The sequence below is a fragment of the Dendrobates tinctorius genome, unplaced genomic scaffold, assembly GCF_039654945.1.
Source record: "Dendrobates tinctorius isolate UK_male_01 unplaced genomic scaffold, ASM3965494v1 ptg000396l, whole genome shotgun sequence".
Classification (NCBI taxonomy): domain Eukaryota; kingdom Metazoa; phylum Chordata; class Amphibia; order Anura; family Dendrobatidae; genus Dendrobates; species Dendrobates tinctorius.
Genome location: NW_027362062.1, coordinates 4,015,116 through 4,032,170, shown reverse-complemented (window position 1 = coordinate 4,032,170; position 17,055 = coordinate 4,015,116). Strand labels below are relative to the sequence as shown.

Sequence of the window (17,055 nt, the reverse complement as noted above, 5' to 3'; positions counted from 1 at the left end):
CATGCCCCCTTTTCTTGTATAATTTGGTGGCTGGGTTCCCTAACTGCAAAAACATCTGATAAATGGCTTCTTGTCCGTTTTATTATTTTATTTAGGAAAAAAAGTCTCATCTCAGTATTTTCTGTAATCCTCGTTACTTACAGAAGCGGGCACTTTTTCTTAGCTCAGGCTTTTTTTTCTAAATAGCTAATTAATCTCTTTCATATAGTGCAACACGGCTGGTTACTCAGTTAGTGGGGCATAAAATATTTTTACTACCCAAATTGATAGCAGTATTCTCAACAGCACATAACAGAACTGATGGGAGCTGACAGTGGTGCTGAATAATGCAGCCCAGAATAGAATAGGATTGTGTGACACTGGACTCCACTAAGCATAGATCCGATGTCTTCACACAATACTTCTGTCACTGGCCTCCTGTGAAAGATGGCCGGATAACTTAGGGGGACTGCGAAGGTGCAGTTATGCTGCACAATTGTCGCAAACGAGCGTTCTTGGCCTAAACAAGCTGCCGATCATCCACACAAGCTTTTTGCTCGTTCGCCGGGTGAAATGATTGTTTATACTGCAGGAAAGATCATCTGTTAGGGTCAATTGGTGAGGTGGACCCTCCAAAGCTAAAGTCCGGGTGGGCGCATGGGCGTGTCGATGGAGCAGGCAGATGAGGCACGTGAGAAACTGGTAGCATCTATACTGCAATTCTCAGGCAGATAGCTGAGGTACTGGGAGACGCAGGCAGATGGGTAGCTGAGGTACTGGAAGCCACAGGCAGATAGGTAGCTGAGGTACTGGAAGCTGCAGGCAGACAGGTAGCTGAGGTACTGGAAGCTGCAGGCCGGTGGGTAGCTGAGGTACTGGAAGCTGCAGCCAGGCGGGTAGCTGAGGTACTGGAAGGGAGTCTGTCACCCCATTTTTGGCCTATCAGCTGCCGACACCGCCATCAGGGGCTTATCTACAGCATTCTGTAATGCTGTAGATAAACCCCTGATGTAACCTGAAAGATAAGAAAAAAGAGTTGGATTATACTCACCCCGGTGTCCGGTGGGTGTCGCTGTCCCGTCCGGCTCCTCCCATCTTCATATGATGATGTCCTCCTCCTTGCTTCTCCCTCGGCTCCTGCGCAGACGTACTTTATCTTCCCTGTTGAGGGCAGAGCAGAGTACTGCAGTGTGCAAGCACCGGACCTCTCTGACCTTTCCCGGCACCTGCGCACTGCAGTACTTTACTCTGCCCTCAATAGAGTAGAGCAGAGTGCGCCTGCTCAGGAGCCGAGGGAGAAGCAAGGAGGAGGACATCACCGTATGAAGATGGGAGGTGCCGGACGGGACAGCGACACCCACCGCACCCTACACCAGAATGCTGTAGATAAGCCCCCGATAGCGGTGCCCTCAGCTTATAGCGCTAAAATGGGGTGACAGATTCCCTTTAACCCTCACTCACATACGTCGTACATACTCTAGAATACCCGATGCGTTAGAATTGGGCCACCATCTAGTTCCTTATAATTTGGAACCTGTATGTTGATTTATCTAGATATTAAAATCTCATGTCTCCTGTACGTATACATATATGTAGTTATGTAGTTGTGTATATTTTTTTGGATAATGTATTCCGTCATGTTTGGCTCATCCAGGCTTGTCTTTTCTCGTTCTTGGCCCTCGCTCGTGGCTCCCTCCCTTTCCTTTCTGGTGTTATTTTCTCATAATTGAATCTGTCCAGGAAGACACATGTGAGAGACTGACAGGGAAGGTCATTGGGTTTCCCAAGAAGCCAGACCCTGATTAATTACTGCCGTCCGCCTCCATTCTGCAGCACCTTGTCTAGATGCTGGAAATAAGCTCTTTGATAGAATGGGGTTATTCCAGATGGGACTGCACAAGTCACAGGGATCATTCCCGCGCAGGTAATCTGGACAGAAACACACACTGGCCACTGTACGTTGCGTCTGTACGAGAGTGAACATTGCAAGCTGGGTATATTATTCCTTGTCGGTATATCTACAGAATTTTTTAAGCTTTTTTAAATTTTTTTATTGCTACAATGCATTTAAAACGAAAAATAAAGCTACTTTGGAAATGGTCTTAAATTAACAAAACAAAAATGCTAACGGTTTATATCCACAGAACAATGGTCTCCATGGAAACAGACTACAAACAACCTATGTGTAGTCTGATCTTGTAGACCTGTTCCCATTCATCTGTCCTTACTTTTGGCTAACTTTTGCAAATCTTTATTAGCGAGAAGTAAGAACAGATGGAAGAGCCAGATGAGACTGGACAGGGCTTGTTTCTAGTCCTGTCGGTCACAAAAGTCACAAAAAATCACAAAAGCGGACATGGCTTTCAGGTGTTACATGCAACCCTCACCACAGACAGCACAATAGTTTTAATTGTCATTTTGACAAAGCTAAAGTCTTTCTACACTTGCTAAAATTCTGGCACATCTTAATTTATTTATTTCCTTGTACCACTAGAATCAGTGGAAATTTCCAGTCCGTTTCTGCAGCAGCCAGATGGATTAGATTCTATGCAAAACTGGGAAAGAAAAACCTAAACTGACTTAAGACTTCAATACGTTAAATAAAAGTAGAGACAAACGGCGTCTGATGGAAAGTGGAAACTCGTGATTATATTTCTGGGATGTTTGAGATGTTGCCGTCAAGGCAAAAAGAGAGGCTATCTAGCTGTGTAAAACTAGGGTGCTGCAACATTATTGGAGGTAATTAGAGGAAAAACAAGAAAAGGCAATGCTCACAGTGGTGCGCACACCTATATCAAGATTTTACATATCTAATGGAAATATAGCATGAGCAAAATACCAGACACAACCATTAATAACGCTTAGATAGAAAATCTATCCTCCATGCAATAAAATGACTATAAGTATGCTCAGATGCACTTATAATTCTGTTACAGCTAATCAAATTCTGCTAGAGACGTGTCCATATAATATAAAATGGAACGTCTGAGACATATAGTGCGTACCATGAGATTAGGACATGAAAGTAATATATTGACTGTAAAGTATAAGATGTAATTCCAATATCCCATACAATCAAGTATTACGTACAGGGTCAAAAAAAGCATTTCCTTTTAGGCCACATTCCCACTGTGAGTATTTGGTGAGTTTTTCATGTGACAGATTTCCTGCCCCTATTATGTAAATTAGGTTACTTTTTGTTTTTTTTCTTTTTCCATTGTTTTTCAGTGAGTTTTTTTAATGTGTTTTTGACACTGTTTTTTGTCTCTTTTTGATGTCATGCATTAAGCTGCTTTGTTTTTGATACTGTTACGTATGGCGGGCTCACTCTATGAATTATATCCTCTAAGTCCAAGGTCGGAGTGGGCACACGGGCTTCGGTGCAGCACCAGCTGGAGCACGTGGAACAGTGACATGAAGAATGCAAACCACAAGTTTAATAAAGTCCTCAAAGCCAAAAAATAGATAGCAGAGTTACTGGACACCTCGGGCAGGTAGCCGGGTTGATGAAGACATCTGATAGGTAACTGGGTCTGCTGAAGACCTCGAACAGGTAGCCGGGTCTGCTGAAGACCTCGAACAGGTAGGAGGCATCATGGAGATGCAGACAAAACTCTGCAGTTAGTCTAGTATCTTGGAAACTGTAGACAGCCACCGTCAGGTTGATACTGGAAACTGCAAGTAAGTGGATACTGATACTGGAAACCGCAAGCAAGCATGTGAGATCCTCCACTGACTGGAAGCAAGATTACTGGAAACCGCAGAGAAGTAACTCATGGGCAGGGAACCACAGATAGACAGGAGACGTCCTGATGACTGTGGACTGGAGCTGTGCACAGAGAAGTAAAAGAGAAGCTACAGGTCAGAGTACAATACATAGATCCAGGTGTGCGTCCCGGGAGGGCATAGATATATATGTGTGTGTGTGTGTGTGTGTGTGTGTCTGTATATATATATAATATAAAATGTGCATAGGCCTGGGAAATAGAACGCATGGATCACGCTGAGCTACTGACATATACCTGTGTAGAGTGCTAGGAAGTCAAACAGAGGGGGGAATGTGCACAACAGATACTTCCTGGTTTATGACTTCGACACTTGGTTGCTATGTGTGGATTAGGCTAGTTTCACACTAGCGTTGGGAAAACAAAAAACACAAATATCCTAAAATAAAAAATTAAAAAAATAAACTGCAAATAATGCATAAAGGTAATAATAATAAGGGTATTTAGTAAACATAATTTTGATCAAAAGAATGTACAAGCCATCCCGCCACATCAAGGCAACCCTTGTGGGACAGTCCTAACTCTAGTATTTAAAACCTTTCCACCTGCCAAGTGACATGAATGTGAACAAGGATTGAGGTACTGAACCACTAGTAAAAGCATTGGCCAGACGGGATGGCTCAGAACCAGGGCAGTCACACCCATATATGCACAGAATGCACAAAGAAATGAATAAAAAACTGGAGTCTGAACTGAGAAAGTAAGTTAATGTGCATGCACAATGTAAGTGCATATTAACACATGACCATTACACAGAGAAAACAAAAAACACAAATATCCTAAAATAAAAAATTAAAAAATGTTGCGTTCGACACAGGTCGCCGCAGCGTCAAAGCAACGCATGCGGACGCATCCGCATACATCCGGATGACCTGCGTACCCAATGTTAAAGATAGGTACGCAGGCCGCATACAAACGTAGGCGTAGCTGAACGGAGGAGGTGTGGCAGTGGGCGGAGCTTCACGGAGGAACTAAGCAGCCCTCCGCAGCTCCTCCCTATGCTAGTGTGAAACTAGCCTTATAGACACATTTTTAACTGCTAATTTTCTGCAACTGTATGGGGGAAAATCCACACATTAAACTCCGCATACCCTCAAGAGAAAGTGACTTGTTGCAGATTCGAAACGCTCACCGCAGGTAAGTTTACGCTACGTTAAAAAAAAAAAAACACCAAAATATTGGGCGCTAGATTTCTTCAAATCCCATCCACTTTGCTGAAATTGTAAGAGGCCGTTTATCTTGTCGCAGCAATAATACTCAGTGTCAAGAACATATTCACAACTTGATGCCCGCATCCACTTTCTAGAGCTGGTATATCTGTAGACTTTAAAGCCACGAGGAATGTCCTTAGGGCAGAAAAGGACGTCATCCATGAACTGTATGTTCTGGTAGTTTTCCATTCTAGCAAAAGACAGGATTTTTTTTATCGTCTTTAATTAGTATGTCAGCTGATTGGGTTTTTATTTGTTTTGCTGGTTAGGTACATTAGGTCCGATGATGGGAATTAATTAGATTGCTAATTACAGACATGAATTTTAGTGTAACCTTTTTTTTTTTTTTTTTTTTTTTTGCAGAAGCCAGATAGATTTACCTAATATGTAATATTTCCGAGTTATCCCACAATTCCAGCTTGTTCCACCGCTGGGACCCAGATTGAGAACAGACTCGTAAGCATGTATTTGAGGCTAAAAAAACATTTTTGGAATTGAGTTTAAGTAAAAAGAACCATTTTGCTTTCTTTAGTTTCTTTGTTGCACGATCCATTGCTGACTTCCGAATTAGTGAATGAGTTAACTGAGAATTTATGAGCGAGTTGCGTCTGACAGTAGAGAATGTGCAGGAGGAGGAAAAGTCTGTAAAAAACAATTAGTGTAAATGTTTAAAATGAAGCCCAAAATGGTTTTAAGTAAAAAAAAAAAAAAAAAAAAAAGTAAATATTGTCCCCACAAATTGACCACCCCTTTAATTTTTTTCAATATGCTTAATACTGATGGTCATCATAGAGAGAGTCCACTCAGAGCTGCTACCAGGAATTTCAGGGTCCCATACTGGCAAAAATTTTTGGCCCCCTTGAGACTCCACCAAGGCTTCCCCCCCTCGAACCTTCCACAGTACCTCAGCCCACTTTTGGAAAAACTCCACTTCTGCATCACATCCTCACCAATCACACATTAACAGTTCCCATCACCAGATCACATACATAGCTATCCGTTTTTGTTTTGGCCAAAAGATTTTTTTAAGCCGCCACCACAACAAGGAGACTCTTTTGACCGAGCCCTACTCTACTGTAACCTAGTAAACATACCCAATACACAATACTCTTTTTAGGTATATATTCATTCTTTTTTTTTTAAATTAACAATAATACCACATAGAAGGGACAACAACTGCCACACCATAGCCGGACCACATATTGCCACCACGTAGTGACCGAATAATACCACATACAAGGAGCAAATACTGTCACCTCACCATGGCTGGACCAACCACATATTGCCACCACAAAGTGACCAAATAATACCCCATACAAAGTACAAATACCACCACACCAGGACCAGACCGTATATTACCACCACATGGTGACTGAATTCGACAATACTGATCATTAATAAAAAAAATGCAATACTAATATTACCATAAGTGCCATTATACACAGGATCTCTGTACATAGTAAACATTGTATAGTGTCATAGTACGAGTAATACAGTGATCACCAGTGACATTACGCACAGGAGTTCTGTATACAATGTCAGTGTACAGGTAATACAGGGATCACCAGTGACATTATACACAGGAGCTCTGTATATAGTAAACAGTGTATAGTGTAAGTGTACAGGTAAGACACTGACTCACCATTGATGTCTTTAGTTGAAGTTCTTCATCCAGTGCAGACGGCCATCACTTCTTTCAGCCAGGAATCGTCTCTGGAGAAAATAACACACAGTTATCTAGAGCAGCACTTCCAGAGTACATTCCCCAATTTTTCCCTAACTTTTACACTACACAGCTGAATACAGACATGCATGCACCATTAACACCTTCACGACATGCGCCATGCATGTACTGCACATGTCGTGTTCCTCCCTTTGATTTGGGCTCCGGTGCTGAGCCCACATCTTTCCCAGCACATGTCAGCTGTTTTGAACAGCTGGCATGTGCCCCTAACAGCCACGGGTGGAATCGCGATCCACCCGCGGCTGTTAATCCGTTAAATGCCGCTGTCAAACTCTGACAGCGGCATTTAATTTGATCACGCTTGGTCACCCATTGGTGACCCCATGACATGATAGTGGGTCACCGATGGGCCGGCTTGAAAACCAGAGGTCTCTAGCAGACTTCTATAGTTGTCATAGTCAGATTGCTATGAGCACCGCCTGGTGGATGGCGCTCATAGCAAGTGACCATTTCTGCTACACACAGGTGATCTGATCATTGCCTGTGTGTAGGAGAGGTGATTGGGTTATTTCAGCTTCTAGTCTCCCAACTATTGAAGCAAGTGAAAAGAGAAAAAAAAAAAGTTTTAAAAGGAAATATAAAAGTTCAAATCACCCCCCTTTCGCCCCATTCAAAATAAAACAATTAAAGTCAAAATATACACATTTGTTATCACCGTATTCAGAATCGCCCGATCTATCAAGCTATAAAAAGAATCAATCCGATCAATAAACGGGGTAACGAAAAGAAAAAGCCAAAACGCCAGAATGGTTTTTGGTCGCAGCATCATCGCATTAAAATGCAATAATGGTGACCAAAGATTGTATCCACACCAAAATGGTATCATTAAAAACTTCAACTTGGCGCGCAAAAATTAAGCCCTCACTCAGACCCAGATAACGAAAAATGGAGACGCTACGGGTCTCAGAAAATGACAGTTTTTTTTTTTTTTTTACAAAATTTGGATTTTTTTTCACCATTTAAATAAAAAACATGTTTGGTATCTATGAACTCGTAATGACCTGTAGAATCATAATAGCTGGTCAGTATTAGCATTTGGTGAAATGTAAAAAAAAAAAATCCAAAAAACAGTTGTGGAATTGCACTATTTTTTGCAATTTCACCGCACTTGGAATTTTTTCCCCCGTTTTAGAATACACGACATGGTAAAACCAATGGTGTCGTTCAAAAGTACAACTCGTCCCACAAAAAACAAGCACTCACATGGCCATATTGACGGGAAAATAAAAAAAGTTATGGCTTTGGGAAGAAGGGTAGTGAAAAACAGAAACCCAAAAACTAAAAAGGGCTGTTGTGTGAAGGGGTTAATATACACTTAGGTATTATACAACGCATCATTCCAAATATAAATTACAATCCACCACTGCGCCTCCACTAACTAGAAATTGCCTCTTTCCCCACGTAATAAATATATAAATTAGCACCCGTACCCTTTCCTCCAATTCAATGCCATCCACACTCCTGCATACTCAACGCCCCCCACTCTGTACATCTCGCTCCCCCAATTCAATATATTAACTTGCCCCGTCCACCCCAGTTACTTATGTCATGTCCTCTTTCTCCCACAGCCACCCTCTATTCATTATCAACTACTGTCCCCCACCCTCAATTCATCATATGTGCTCCCCCAATCCAAATTCATCATTATTTGCACTCCCCCCACCTCAATACATCATTATCTGCTGTCCCTGTCCCCCACCTTCAAAACATGATCATTTGCTCTCTCCCATCGCCCATCTTCAATTCGTAATTAAAATTAATTTTATAAAAAAAAAAAAAGTTTTTCATACTGCAGCTCCACTTTGTACTTGCCATAGCTCCCAGTGCGGAGGTGTGCACCACCGATGACTGCATTGTTTTACCCTGGGCCCCGGTGAGCAGAAGCAAATGAAGGGGTCTGGGGCTGGGCTCCCCTGTTTACTTCCGGCCCCATACACCAGTACAGTAAGGAATTAATGCTCTGATGGCGGCCCTGCGCCCACTCACCGAGCCAAAGCGGAGAACTTCCAACATTTCAGTTGCTGTGTATGAAATTAACTTTTTCTTGTACTGTCCACAGCCTTTTGCCAAGAATCTTAAAGACGACCTTCCATTGAAATGTTTTATTTTAATTAAGTCCCTGTTCCACACGGAGCTGCTGCACTGATTATGGAACTGTTTTCTTTTTCCTCTATGCCTGTCCATTCAAAAAATAACGCCCTCTGGTAACGGCATGAATTTTCGCACCAAAAAACTGAAGTTCCTTGTGGGTGTTGTTTGAACAGGGGGTTGGACACGATGACCCCCAGAGGTCCCTTAAAACTCAGACAGTGTATGATTCTGTGACTATGGGGTGGCCAAGCAGTTCATGCACCTTTCCTACTAGTTCATTTGCATCTATATCCATCCCCTCTTCCTTGATTGGGGAAGGTACACTGAACTGCTCAGCTACACTAAGGGTGCACAGAGCCTCTGTGCTTGGTTTGAACAGTCATTTTTTGCTGGCAGACTTGCTTTACTATTACTTAGACTGCTCCATAGACTGTAGTTGTCTGCATCTTATGAGCATAAAATATATCGTAAATGTTCTTATTGCTGACAAGCAAAGAAACCACTTGTTAGGGTTTCTCTGCAAACCAGTTACCAGTTGTCAGACTGATATTCAGTGAGCCAGATAATGGAAAAAATTAACAATAATAATTTCCTATGCTTGGAGCAACAAACTCTTTCATGTTTATGGATTTTTTTCATCTACCACTCGGTGTTGAGCCATTCCTGTATTACTACTTCTGCACATGCACGAGATTATTTGTTCTTTAGAGATATTCATTACCTGCTTCTAGATTTGATTTCCATGTTGCTAAGATATTAAGTGAAAAAAAGAATTTCTAAAAACACAAGTGTTCAGTGTTACCTGGTATCCTGCACATATTTTGTATTACTTTTCTGCATTTCTTACAGCATCTTCCTAATTTGTTATTGTGGAATAAAAAGAAGTTTTATCAAGCCTGCCATAAATGTAGTATTATATGGCTGCCATTGAAATAAAAAGGGAAATGGTGTAACGGCTGGTACTGAGCTGGTAAGCCCCCAACCCAATGACATTTGCTTGTCCAGATGGGCAATATATGGGAATGCGTTGTCTTGGACAACCCTTTCTCAATCTGTATGTTTGCCCCCAGTAAAATAACACATATACTCCCCTCTGGTACTGGTGCTGTTCCAGAGGTGTCGTCACTGGCTCGCTCCGCGATCGCATACATCCGGAGGAAGCGAGAGAGCAGCGGTTATCACTTCTTCCCGATGTATGGGATCTGTCCGAGAGTGATTGGCTGCAGGGTTTTGGTGGCGTAACACTCTCACATGATCACCAAGAGAGCCGGTACTGACACAGCTGGAACAGCACTCGCTCCGGAGGTGAGTATAAGTGTTATTACTTTACTAGGGTCAAACATACGGATTGAAAAAGGGTTGTCCGAGTAGGGGACAATCCCATTAAGCCGGATTCACACATCCATGAAACACTGCACAGGCTCGTATCACAACAATCAGCCCAAGTGACAAGGCCATGATCCATCCAGTGTTGGGGCTGGGTATTATGGTGTGATCATGGTCCAGGTTTCGTGGTCTTGTGAAATATCTCCTTTATACAGATCGATGGTCGAACCAACAGAGAGGTCGGTTTTTGCTATCATATAAGCATGTTTCTTAGTGCTTTACAAATGTGGAATTAAGGAGGTAAAGTTGTAAATGCTCAGAACAAATTAAAAAAAGTGAGATAAAATATGTCTGAGAGAGTTTACAATCTAAACGGGATGGGAGAAGGTAAAAAAAGGTAGGTAGTACTAAATGTACTAAATGTACTAAATGTACTAAATGTAGGTTACTAGCCTCTTTCACCTGTAGTGTGGGATATAAAAACTACATGAACCAGACACCCAGCAGTATCTGGACCAACAGAAGCAAAGCCCAGAGCGATGCACCAGAAGCCACAACTGAGAACACTCAGACATTCTCGATCATCTGTGCTGGTCTATGGGCCATGGAGTGTAGGTGCGGATGAAGTAAAGTGATGGGACACTGGCCTCCGTAAAGAAATCGGTCTACAAGGTCCTGCAGTGTGTTCCACAGAAGTGGTGCAGCACAGGAGAAGTCTTGCAGATGAGAATGTGAGGATGATTGTTGTAGGCCATAGGCTGGGTTGGTGGAGAATGAAGTATGCAACCTCATGCCTCATGCCTCATGATTTAGCTCTTAGATTTCTATATCTTCAAGGATAATATATGTGATGCAACTTTGCAATAAATAACTGTTTTTGCCTGATATTTGCAAGGCCGGATTCAGACATCCGTGTGTCGCGGTCAGAGTAAGGACCGTTATGTGAGGAATGGCCATGTTTCTTCTGACACCTTCATATGTGCCGATGAAGCGTTTGAGTTCACCGCCAGTCTGTGACACATGGATGTGTGAATGTGGCCTTCTAATGAAAGCAAAGGAGGAAGACATTACCTTTCCCCTCATCCACATATTAAGTGTACAGAACTTTTCACCTACTGGTTTTCCAAGGGCAAACTCGTGATTCAGCAGCTATATGCACTCACTTATATTAAGGGTCGGTGCAAAGTGCACTTTGCCGGGACAGGTTTTAATCATTGACTAGAACACACTGTCTGTGCACCCCTGGTTCTGTAACACTTTGTATGAAAAGCATAGAATATACAGTATATTTCCATTTAAGCATGAAACAAACAAAAAAACTCCCTGTATACTGAACGGAGCCGATTGTTAGTGAATTGTCCGCGGCGCAGTAGTGTGCAGGTGGCATAATGAGCGCTTGTAATATACAGCTACCTGCCATCTTTGCATGAGTTTTCAGGTTTATTTGTTTATTACGGTATTACAGATGGCATTCTTTTAATTTGTTGCCTCCTTCATGTGAAAACTATTATTACAATTAATTTTAAGGAGTGTGGGAAAATAAGCACTAAATATAATATCATCATCTTTCATCTTTATATAGCGCTAACATATTCCGCAGCGCTTTACAGTTTGCACACATTATCATCACTGTCCCCGATAGGGCTCACAATCTAAATTCCCTATTTGTATGTCTTTGGAATGTGGGAGGAAACCCACGCAAACACGAGGAGAACATACAAACTCCTTGCAGATGTTATCCTTGGTGGGATTCGAACCCAGGACCCCAGCGCTGCAGTGCTATCCACTGAGCCACCGTGCTGCCCAAATATAATACTTTATTTTTGAAAAGTTTATCAATGGAAACTGAAGAAAAAAAAAAAAGCTAAAAATCTCACCTGATCCCCATAAGCCTCTATAAGAGAAAGCTGCATCAATCTCCTGGATAGATGGCTCATCAATCAACTGATCGATTCTGATCTAGCTTAACAATTACCTGCATCTGTTTCTCTAGGGAAACTGTAGAATTACTGCCAGACATTTGGTTGAATGGCCAACCATGTAATACATTAAGTGGCAAGGTCAGTCAAAGCTGGTCTTTATTAGAAGGGCTGTGCACTGGTTAAAGAGTTATTGCCACCCCAAAAAAATTAGCAAGTCATCCTGTAGGGGGTTCACTGAGTACAGCACTTGGCTTTCTCCAGCAGTCCCATAGGTAATAGATGGAGTGTAGGTCGAGCATAAGCAGCTCCACTTCATTCAAGAGTATGCTGCTCAGTTCCATTCTGGGAACTCCAGAGCCCCGATTTTGGGATCAGTGGGGGGTCTAGCAGTCAGACCACAATATTGACTCATTCTCACAGTTCTGCAGACCTCATCCTTAATGCGAGTGTTTTTGAAACCATCGGTGCCTGCAGCTATTCCTCCGGATCCCACCATCCCGTTTAGACTAGCAGGTCAGAGGACTTGGAGTGGTGCATTTACCCTGCGCGTTTCACAAATGTTAAATTTCCAACCATTAGAAGTCTCCTTCGCGTCTTATTTGACTGCTTTCAAAATTGCAGTTGCCATAACAACTTTGATATTTCTTTATTGTTATGGCAACTGATGAGCTAAAAATAATATAAAGAGGCACTATCTAAAACCACCAGCGTCCCCCCCATCCCTACCTTTCTGCTCTTCGTATACAATTTTTTTTCTTGCATTGTACATTCCAGAAGATGATCAGATTTCTGCTTTTTTGGGAGAATTTGGGGTCTTTTCGCTTAAAATCTGAGCCTTAAAGAGATTTTCCTAGAACTAAATGTTGACCGCTGTGGGTCCAACTACTGGAACCCCCCAGCGACCTGAAGAATGGGTCCCAACCTTGGCTCCATTCATTGTCTGTGGAGCTGCCACAAATAACTGCGCTCTGTACTCTGTCCCGATGAATGGCGCGGATGTCGAGCATGAGCACCACCTCTCCGTTCAAGACTGCATTCTTCAATGTCACAGCCTCAGGATCACTGAGGGGGTCCCAGTAGTAGACACCTCACTGATCAGTTAGTTATCCACTATCCTACAGATAAGGAATAACATATACTGGAAGGAACCCTTTAATCTTCTAAAATGCTTTGGAGTTTTTAATGGGAGCATTTTTGTGGAAACGCTCTCTAACGTTTCCAACAGAAGCATAGGGGTCCCTTTGATTTCTAAGGGGTCCGTCTAGTTTCCGTTTCTTTTTTTTTTTTTTTTAACTGAAGAAAACTCTCTGCTTGTGGGATTTTCTTCCTTTCTAGCTTCCATTCCAAAAATCATAAAAAAAGACAAGTAGCAAATAAAAGCTGCACTCTGAAGCGCTATATTACATACATACATAAATTAGTGTTTCAGAGCGCAGCTTTAGTTTAGTTATGTATAGCGTGGCTTTCTTAGCTTGGCACCTATTCACATTTGTCTTTTTTTGTTTCAAAGTTACGGTCAGTCTTTTGATATTATTAACAAACTGGAAGTAGACAGGCTTCATGTAAATTAGCACGTATATTTGTGGTCTGTTCTAAATGCAACAGACAAACGGAAAAGCAAAACGGTCATATGATCCGAGCCTTAAAGGGATAGTGGGATATTACATTTAAAGGAATTCTGTCAGCTATGTAATCTGAGAAGAGCATGATGTAGGGGCTTAGATCCTGATTCCAGCGATGTGCAACTTTAGGTTGGGTGATGCTATTTCAATAAAATCAATGTTTTTTCAGCAGAAGGTTTACACTGCAGAACTAGGTGTCTCATGCCTCCTAGTCCTCCTGCTCTGTGTAACCCCGCCCCCACCACTGATTAGCGGCTTTCTGTAAATGTATTGTGTACACAAAAAGCTGCCAATCATTGGTGTGGGTGTAGTTAGACAGGCTCTGCATTCGAACTCCGCTAGATCTGCAGCAGAGAAATTTTCAATCAAAATCACAGCATGTAGACTAGCAAGTGATACATCGCTGGAATCATGGTCTCAGCCTCTACATCATGCTGCTCACAGATTAAATAGCAAAATCTGGTGACATTCTCCTTTTAAAGGGATTCTATATATTTAGAAAACGCTTTTTATTAAGTGCCGTAAACTCATGGACAATTATGGCTCTTCTCTTCCCCCCACCATTAATATTCCCAATATCTAAAGTTGTCGCCAATCCAGATTGTAGATGATAAATTTTGGTAATAGCTTTTCCAATCCTGGGAACGAGGACCTCACTCATCCCAAGGATCATTGTCATTGCAGGGTGCCACTCTAGGGTCGTGTACAATACATATGTGTTATAATGGATGTATCTAGAATGGTGCAATATCATTTTGGGAATTTCTAACTTTTTTCTGGGTCGTCTCCGCAAGTGTTAATCATGCATCCTTTAAAGAAGATTAATTTACATAATATCTCCTTAGCAGGCCCAGATTTCACCACGACAGACGGCGGCTTGGAAAATGCCCATTGGCTGGCGTCCGTTTTTTATGAGTGGATGCTTTCCACTGGAGATGCTGAGTTTCCTTTTTATGCAGTCAGACCCCACCACACGCAGAGTGACCGTGCCGCTCTCCAAGTCTGATTAGCTCATTGCCAAAATGGCGGGTGGCACTGGCAGCACAACCGAGCAGTGGCTACTGGATACTGTTACTTTGGTGCCAAATCCTGAATTTCTGGTTTATTCTTAAAGGGTTTTGCATCACTATTTGTAAATTCCACCTACCTTGTTTCGGCAAAAAAAAAGAAAATATTTCTTAGATTTTTGACTCTTTAAAGCGCTGTTCTTACCTTTATGTTTAACCAAGTATTCTCCCTGGTCTGCAATGTAACGCCCGATGTAGGGAGTCTTGTTCTTCTCTTCTGTTCCAAGGAGAAACGCTGCTTCTCTGGCACAGGCATAGCGGACTCGTTGTTCTGCATGTGGGCTGAAAACTGTCTTACTGTGCATGTGTCGAGGACCATCATGCCGCGTGCATGCTCTGAGGCCACGTTGACACTCTGAGGACCGTCCTGCCATGTGCATGTGCCGAGGACTGCCTTGCTGTGTGAATGCCCAAGGCCACGTGCATGGGCCACGAATGGTCCTGTCGTGTTGTGCATGAGATGACTACTTTTTTTTTTTCACGTGCCGAGGGCCGCCCGCACACGCCGAGGGCCGTCCTGCCGCCCGCACGCGCACAGGGCCGTCCTGCCGCCCGCACGCGCACAGGGCCGTCCTGCCGCCCGCACGCGCACAGGGCCGTCCTGGCGCCCGCACGCGCACAGGGCCGTCCTGGCGCCCGCACGCGCACAGGGCCGTCCTGCCGACCGCACGCGCACAGGACCGTCCTGCCGACCGCACGCGCACAGGACCGTCCTGCCGACCGCACGCGCACAGGACCGTCCTGCCGACCGCACGCGCACAGGACCGTCCTGCCGACCGCACGCGCACAGGACCGTCCTGCCGACCGCACGCGCACCGGACCGTCCTGCCGACCGCACGCGCACCGGACCGTCCTGCCGACCGCACGCGCACCGGACCGTCCTGCCGACCGCACGCGCCGAGGGCCGTCCTGCCGACCGCACGCGCCGAGGGCCGTCCTGCCTCCCGCACGCGCCGAGGGCCATTCTGCCACCTGCACAAGCCTTCCTGCTGCCTGCTTGTACCGAGGACCGTCCTGCCGCTTCCATGGGCTGTCATGCCGCCCACATTTGCCGAGGGCCGTCCTGCCACCTGCACGCCTCGAGGGCTATAATGCAACCAGCACGGGCTGTCCTGCTTGCACCGAGGACCGTCCTGCCGCTTGCATGGGCTGTCCTGCCGCCCACATCCGCCGAGGGCCGTTCTGCCACCCGCACACACCTAGGGCCATTCTGCCGCCCGCACGGGCCTTCCTGCTTCATGCTTGCACTGAAGACCGTCCTGCCGCTTCCATGGGCTGTCATGCCGCTCACATTTGCCGAGGGCCGTTCTGCCACCCGCACGGGCGGTCCTGCTTGCACCGAGGACCGTCCTGCCGCTTGCTTGGGCTATCCTGATGCAAGCATGCGCCGAGGGCCGTTCTGCATGGGCTAACTAATGTTCAAAAGTTTAAAAAAGTTATATGGAAAGAATTTAGAAGTTGAAATGCCCTTTTTAAAATGCTATTTTTTTAGTTGGGAATGGGGGGATGGGGAAGATTATTTGGCTTACTGAATGTCCCCCATTTTTTCTCCCCTTTTGGTTCAAATTTTGACCCATGTAGTGATCACTTTGGGGCAGAGTGATTATTATCGGCAGCACCTTATTCCCCACGGTTGTGACGCGCTGCCATGAATTGGAGATGTTGGAGCCTCGCCACCCTCCCCTCTCCCTTCTCCACCTCTTTACTTAAATGCCCATAATAACAGAAGTAAACAGGACTTGGGGAGTTGGTTGCCATTCTTTGATTACCATAGGGGAATGGAATGAGACATGATGGAGTTGCTTGGCAACTAGGAATGGTGGGTGGTACAGATTTCATGCAGAAAAGTAACCCCCTTCATGCCAGCGTGCACCAAGTCAAGACTTCCAAAGCGCTAATTATTCAGACGCAGGGTGTAGGTGACGCAGCCGTCGGCTCGCTGCGCTCCGTGCCTGCTTCTCTCGATAGTTAAATACTTTTAACAAACAACATATACTTCATTTACATGTCAATTAGCAGTGAGTCCTTGGCAGCGGGCACATATTTCTTCAAAAGAATGAGTGCATAGTGTCATACAAATATTCCTTATGCGAGATTGTGAAAGTGTTTTTTTTTTAAATTTTTTTAATTGTATGGCATCAGTTTTGCAACACACAGCTACAAATGTATCCTTGAGTTGCATCCTTGCTGAGCCATTTCACTACTAAACGTTAGATGTCGGAGCCTCGTTACTGTTCAGCCGCATTTTTTTTTTTTTTTTTTTTTTTCTGATTGAAATGTCAAATCTTTTTCATTTTTTTTTTTTTTT

The 17,055-nt window shown here is 43.9% G+C and overlaps 1 protein-coding gene and 1 long non-coding RNA gene across 6 annotated transcripts in view; one reads left to right on the top strand and one right to left on the bottom strand.

Annotated features, from left to right (window-relative positions):
* LOC141076256 (uncharacterized) overlaps nucleotides 1-15,002 on the bottom strand; it is a 114,635-nt gene extending 99,633 nt beyond the window's left edge. The window contains exons 1-2 of the long non-coding RNA XR_012227449.1: nucleotides 14,893-15,002; nucleotides 6,618-6,688 (exon numbers count right to left, since the gene is read on the bottom strand). This is a non-coding gene — a long non-coding RNA (uncharacterized lncRNA). The remainder of the gene's footprint in view (nucleotides 1-6,617; nucleotides 6,689-14,892) is intronic.
* The window catches only part of RABGAP1L (RAB GTPase activating protein 1 like), a 336,048-nt gene that overhangs the window by 103,529 nt on the left and 215,464 nt on the right, over nucleotides 1-17,055 (top strand). The gene's annotated exons all lie outside the window — the stretch shown is intronic.